Source organism: Vipera berus (assembly GCF_964194415.1).
Source record: "Vipera berus genome assembly, chromosome: 2".
NCBI lineage: Eukaryota > Metazoa > Chordata > Lepidosauria > Squamata > Viperidae > Vipera > Vipera berus.
The window spans coordinates 198,002,616-198,009,173 of record NC_138203.1 but is presented as its reverse complement, the minus strand read 5'-3'; positions in this window follow the sequence as shown (position 1 = coordinate 198,009,173).

The following is a 6,558-nucleotide window of genomic DNA, read 5'->3' as shown; positions in this document are numbered from 1 at the left end:
TTGTGAGCTGGTGCTGGAGAACCACAAACCAGCCTAGTTTGAAAATGCCTGAAATCCTGAGGCTCCGGGGAGTCCAGCCCAGTTCTAGACAGACCAAAGGCCCGATTTAGAAGAATGCAGCTTCTTCTCTGGGTGGGAAGTGATGTGATCAAGGATGTATACATGTATCTTTGTGTGCTTACGTATAGATGCTTGGACACAGGCACACTCACAAGCCCACAATCACAAGTACCCATAGAAGATAACTTATGATGGGCTGTGGCTTTTCCCTGCCTCACAAGACAATTACCTCAGGAAAAAAATTGTCTTTTTAATGGAGTTAGCAGAGATGACTAAATTGACAGCTTTGATTAAAGAATACAGTTAATGTTGTTTCTACTTGGAAACCGCTTTTGGACTTGAGGTGGAAAAAAATGAAACTTTGATTTTGGGTTTTGCTTATTAGTTTTGTTGTTATAGAAATGGCTAGTATATATTATTATGTGAAAATAAAAAGTCGAGGTTGCATGTTATTACCTTATCCTACTGTGCCAAAAGGAGCTGGGAGTCAATGCTTTTCTTTTTCTTCTCTCCTTTTCCTTCTCTATTTTCCCATTATTTTTCATTTTTCTTTGTATTTCTGTATTTTATATTTTGATCAAGTAATAAAAAATACTTGAATCAAGACACTACAAAATAATATAAGAAAAATGCCTTCTATGCCTTTGAGTGTATGTGTGTGTGTGTGTGTTGGTTGATATATAGAGTGTGCTGAGGATCCGGCTGACCTAGCAAGAACTGTAGCATTCCTTTTTCCAGCTCCTTGAGAGAAAAGCAGGAATTCATGCTGGAATGACTCAGGGTCCAGAAAGAGGTTTCTGCCTTCTGCACATGGAAATTAGTGTCATGATATTGCTAAGGGCAGGGGTCTTCAAACTTGGCCTTTTTATGACTTGTGGACTTCAACTCCCAGAATTCCTCTGCCAGGCCCTGGCTTAGAGGATCAAAGCTAATAAAAACTGGAAGGAATACCAAAGGGAGGGGGACAGAAAGGAAGGCGGATGGTACATAGCTTATGGACTTTGGGAACATTTAAAAAAACAACACCTATCTCTAACTCTTTATCACCAGGCTGTGTTGGGATTGGATCTAGGACAATCCTGCAATAGATTTCTTGAGGTTGAAAATGGACAGGTGACTAGGTGACCATTAAAAAAAATGCCTGTGCCTTTTTGGTGATTTGAAACTCAGTGTACCCTTCCAGTGAGGTACAGTATGAAAGTCTTTACAAGACAAACCAGTGTTCCCTTGAAAATATTCTAGGTCAGGCTTTTCCAATATTTGGGGCTTGGTGAACAATCTGAAAGTCCATGAATGGGTTGATGAGCTGAAGAGTTTGGGTCCTGCTCTAAGTGGGTTGTATTAATGTGATAGACATTGCTAGATGCAGGAATGTGTGTAAAGCCTTCTGTTCCTTGAGCACAGTTTGACTTCTAATGACATAATAAGTAACACATCTAGGTAGTTTTCTTAGTAGTAATACAGAAGTGATTTGCCATTGCCTTCCTAGTTCAATCTACACCCTTGGGATTTTTTTTGATACTCTCCCATTTTTCCAAGTGTTATTCCAAGATCAGCCATGCAGGGCGATAGTGCTGCTGTAATAAAAATGTTTTTCAAGAACAAAGCCACAAGATTGCGACATATTTAACAATATATATTTAATATATAATTTCTAGATCAGTACATTCAGTTTAATGTGTTTTTCTTCACAAACAGAAGAACTCTTACAATAGTAAATTTCTAAAATAAATACTATTAAAATAGAGCTTCGAAATAAATATTCTATACAAAGGAAAACTTCTGTGGTAATTTTTTCTTTTCAGTCGAGGAAAGAAGTAAAGAAGAAGGAAAACCTGGACCGCTCTCTGCAAAGATTAATAAAAATAACCTAACCATGCACAGAGCTCAGGACAGCAACTTGAAAAAGCAGCTATTTTACTTTGCTAAAGCAACAAGAGACAGAAATAGCAAGTGCTGTGCCACTGTGTGCCCACTTTCCGTCTCCTTGCTTTGTATAGAATTATGCTGCTGGGCAGGTCTGAGAAGAAATAATGTTTGCTTAAAAGAAGGGATGAAACTATGACTCTTACTTGGTGTGCATTTTTCTTGTTTGTCCTACTGAATAATGAAGGTCTACCCAACTGAGGGGAGCCTTCAGGACAAAGTGAATCACCCAGGAGAGATAAGCGAGGAGGAGGAGAAGAAACTTTTATCATCTTCTATCACTGGCCATTCAGGAACTGGTAGCCAGCTGCCAAGAAGGCCAAGGGTTCCTGGCTTTTCCTAGGGGTGGGGTGGGTGGGTAGGTATCTATGTAGATTGCACTTTGATGCTTCTGAACAATTTCCTTGTGAATCAGGATCCATCCTGACCATCCAGAAGAGTGAGAGGAAGTTCCCTGGATTAGCCAGTCAGATCTCAATTACACATGGATGTGGTGGTTCTGTCTCTTGAGAGGATGAGGAGGTAAGAAGGGTGAATGGGGCAGAGGAGAAGAGGATCAGCTGTAGAACGAAAAGGGCCAAAGGGTAAGGGTAGCAAGGGAGGACCTTTGCAGGCAGAGCATTCAAGAAGACCATCTCAAAGGAATAGCATGAAGCAGTTCAGGGTCTTCTTGGGCTGGACTAACCCAGAAAGTTTTCAATGCTTGGTAAGAATGTTGTCAGTGGTGTTGCTAGGTCTCGAGGAAAGAGCCGTAGAAACATGCAGACTGACTGCTACACAAGAGGGCTAGGCAGGAGGAGGGGGAAGCTGTGGAGGCTGGCAGCTGAATTCTGCTTGACATTTTCAGACTCTCCCTTTCCACCGTCTTTTTCACACATAATCCATCTTCCAATGCGCTGATATCGATAGATTAAAAACAAGTTTCAAAAACCCCACACAGCAATTTAAGTGGTTTTCAACTATGTACAGTAACAATAAAAGCCCCAAGTTTTCTTTCTTAAAAAGTCTAAGAAATATAGACAAACATAACAGGTCAAAAAGGTTGACCCATCACTTTGGATGTTCTGCTACTTTGTCTAACTTAAGATTGCTAGAATTTACTTACTATTTTTTAAAAAGAATATTGCTTGATCAATATTGCTGCACGCTAATAGGAACCAAAGGAACAATAAGACAGCATTTTCAGCTTAGTGACCTCCAGATGATTTACACATTCGTTCCCCTGCTGTCAGGAGAATGTGGAGATGAAGTTTTAATAGACACCACTTTGAGGAATGCCGTAAACAAAGCATTTATGGTTGGATAGTGCTACTTCATTCTAGCTAGCCGGGGATTTACGCTGAGTTGTCACTCAACCTTAAATCTCCGTGATTAAAACCTATCTTTCCGGTAGCTGGCTTCACGTCCTATTTGTTCTCTCCTGCGCTGCTTGTGAGACTCCTGGGCTGGAAGAGCCCAGACGGGGGAATTCCTCCCAACAATTACCTGGCGACCATGAAGGGACTCCAGCTCACCCAGCCACCGGACTGGGCCCGGAAGAGCAATCACCCAGCCGGCAGCGGACGCCTTGTTCCGCAGGGAAGTCTCCACGGACCACGCCAGGTCGGCAACGGATATTAAAGGGAGTTTTTGAGTCTTGCGCTCAAACAGCTACTTGGAAAGAGGATGTTACAGAAACGAATGAAGAACACACAGATGTAATAAATGGATGTAATAAAGTTAGATCTTGTACTCAGAATGAAGCTGCCTTATTGGCTCTTATGGAGAAGACAGGTTATAATATGGTTCAAGACAATGGACAACGAAAATTTGGTGGACCTCCACCAGATGTTACAGAAACGAATGAAGAACACACAGATGTAATAAATGGATGTAATAAAGTTAGATCTCGTACTCAGAATGAAGCTGCCTTATTGGCTCTTCTGGAGAAGACAGGTTATAATATGGTTCAAGAAAATGGACAACGAAAATTTGGTGGACCTCCACCAGATGTTACAGAAACGAATGAAGAACACACAGATGTAATAAATGGATGTAATAAAGTTAGATCTTGTACTCAGAATGAAGCTGCCTTATTGGCTCTTATGGAGAAGACAGGTTATAATATGGTTCAAGAAAATGGACAACGAAAATTTGGTGGACCTCCACCAGATGTTACAGAAATTTGGTGGACCTCCACCAGATGTTACAGTGAGCGCCTGTTACTCGTCCCAGCTTCTGCCAACCTAGCAGTTCGAAAGCACGTAAAAATGCAAGTAGAAAAATAGGGACCACTACGGTGGGAAGGTAACAGTGTTCCGTGCGCCTTTGGCGTCTAGTCATGCCGGCCACATGACCACGGAGACGTCCTCGGACAAGCATCTGTTCTGAGATGAATGGAAGAAGAACATTCTTGCAGATCTCTCCCACCATTCATCTCAATGGACAAAGGTTTCCAAAGATCTCCTGGGCAAGGCTAAGCTCAGACATCAAGGACTCATAAAACAAATGCTCCTTCCTATAAAATAGTAGAACAGGAACATATAAAAATATTAAAACTAATTTCCAGCTGGTAAATATCTACCATTCTGGACAAACCCTCCATCATGAAAAAAAATGAGCATATTCTTCTACCAGCTTATTCCTAAAATAATCTGAAAATTGGCTCCTTTCTCTCTACATGGTTGATTAATTTTGAATCAGTACCTTGAATTTTTCTTTTGTAATTAAAGAGAGAAATACTCTTCACTTTTACAGACCAGCTTTTTTACATGCCGGTCATTTCTATTTGTTGTGTAATGTCAATGACTTTCTGTTTAGCTTCTTGTAGTAAGGTTAATCCACTGGCCTTGAGCAGGGATCATTCCTACCTGAAAAGCATCTTAACAACCTTTGTTGCTCTCCAAGTAAGAAGATTAACCTTTCTAGCCTCCAGCCCTTCAAATATATTCCACTCCCCTTTTTCCCCTCTGTTCCTCCCAGTCAGCACTGGAGCCAAAGAACTTGTAATCCAACCTACCCAGGGGGCCACCGATTTCAGGAAGTTTGAGATTGATAGATGATATCTGGAAAGGGGTGGCTGACAAAAACTGTAGGCACTTTGTCAGAAATACGCCCCTCGAGCTTATTCCCCACCACCACCACCACAGCCACAGCCCTTTAAAAAAAAGGTTAGCAAGCCTTCTGTAAGAACAGTGGCATGCTACGTTATAGAAAGAGAATTAAGCAACAACTATCTGTTTTGAGAATTAAAATATTGAGTGTATGCTGTTTCGTCAAAAACAATTCCATTTTGAACAGAGTTTGGGATTGTGCTGATCCATTTGTAACTGTCCCAAGATACTCAAGTATATTGTGCTTGCTTTGGAATAATCCTTCTGATGCAGAGAAAAGGCTAACTCTTAAGCTTCAGCTCAAGCATAGCATCTGATTTAATAATTTATAATTTATTTCAGGAGAACTGAACTGCTTACATTTATCCTGAAAGTACTGTTGAGATTCGTTCCCTTGAAATTTATGCTCAGGTTTTTCTTCTTCTTCTTCTTTTGCGTAGCAAGATCTTATTTGTGCAATAAAAATGTGGAATAATGATCAAGCAACATAAAGCACTATTTCAAATGTATGCTCAGAATTTTCTGCATCTGAAATGCAAAAAGGGGCTTAAAGTCCTAGAAGCTCTTTTGGCTGGGTATTCTCTGACCGAGTTGGGTCACAGCTTTTCAAACTTGCTCCAGCCTTTAAACATCAAAAGCCTTATATTACCATTTGCTCCTACTGACATTAATGGATAGAGTTCAAGCTGGTGGCCCACCGGTTGAGTTGAATTCTTTGTGGAACTTGCGAAAGAGAATGAATTCCCCCTCCCCACCATTTCTGTTACAAGAGATCAAGCAACATTTCATAAGGAAGTAATTGATAGTTAGAACATATTCTTTATATTCTCCATAAAGAAGAGAGAAAGAGAGAGAGAGACAGAGGGAGGGAGAGAGAGAGAGAAAGAAAGAAAGAGAGAAGATGATCTTGGAAGAGAATTGGGATATTTGCTTGTTATTCAGACTTTCAAGACTGTGCCTTAATGGCAGTAGAATCAACAGGAGTTAAAGGTAGTGCTAATCCAGGTGTTAAGCTCACCCAGGGCATTTAAACCTCTATGGGGAGGGCGCAGAATGCCCTATCCCTGAATCTACCCATCTGGTTAATCTTGAACCCTTTATTCAAGTCTGAATACTCTGTTGAAGCTTAATACCTGAGAAGAGCTACTGATTTCTACATATTCAGAAAGATTATTTTTAAAAGGAGTACTCTCACAACGTACAGACACAACAATGACAACAACAAAATGAGGTGGTAAGGAACATTCTTGTTAAAGCCATGAGGGAAACTTAGCCCTTACTGCCTGTAACCTATAAATATGTTAATGGGATGGTGGCCCTGAACTGAAGTCCTGCTTCCATCTGCTGATGTACATGCCAAGCCTACTTCTGGATTATTCTTGCAATCTCTAGATTGATCAAACTGCCAGGACTAAGAACTAGAAGAGGAGATGTCTTCAAATTGCTCCATGTAGTCTGTTTTGGCCCTTGCACTGTAAAA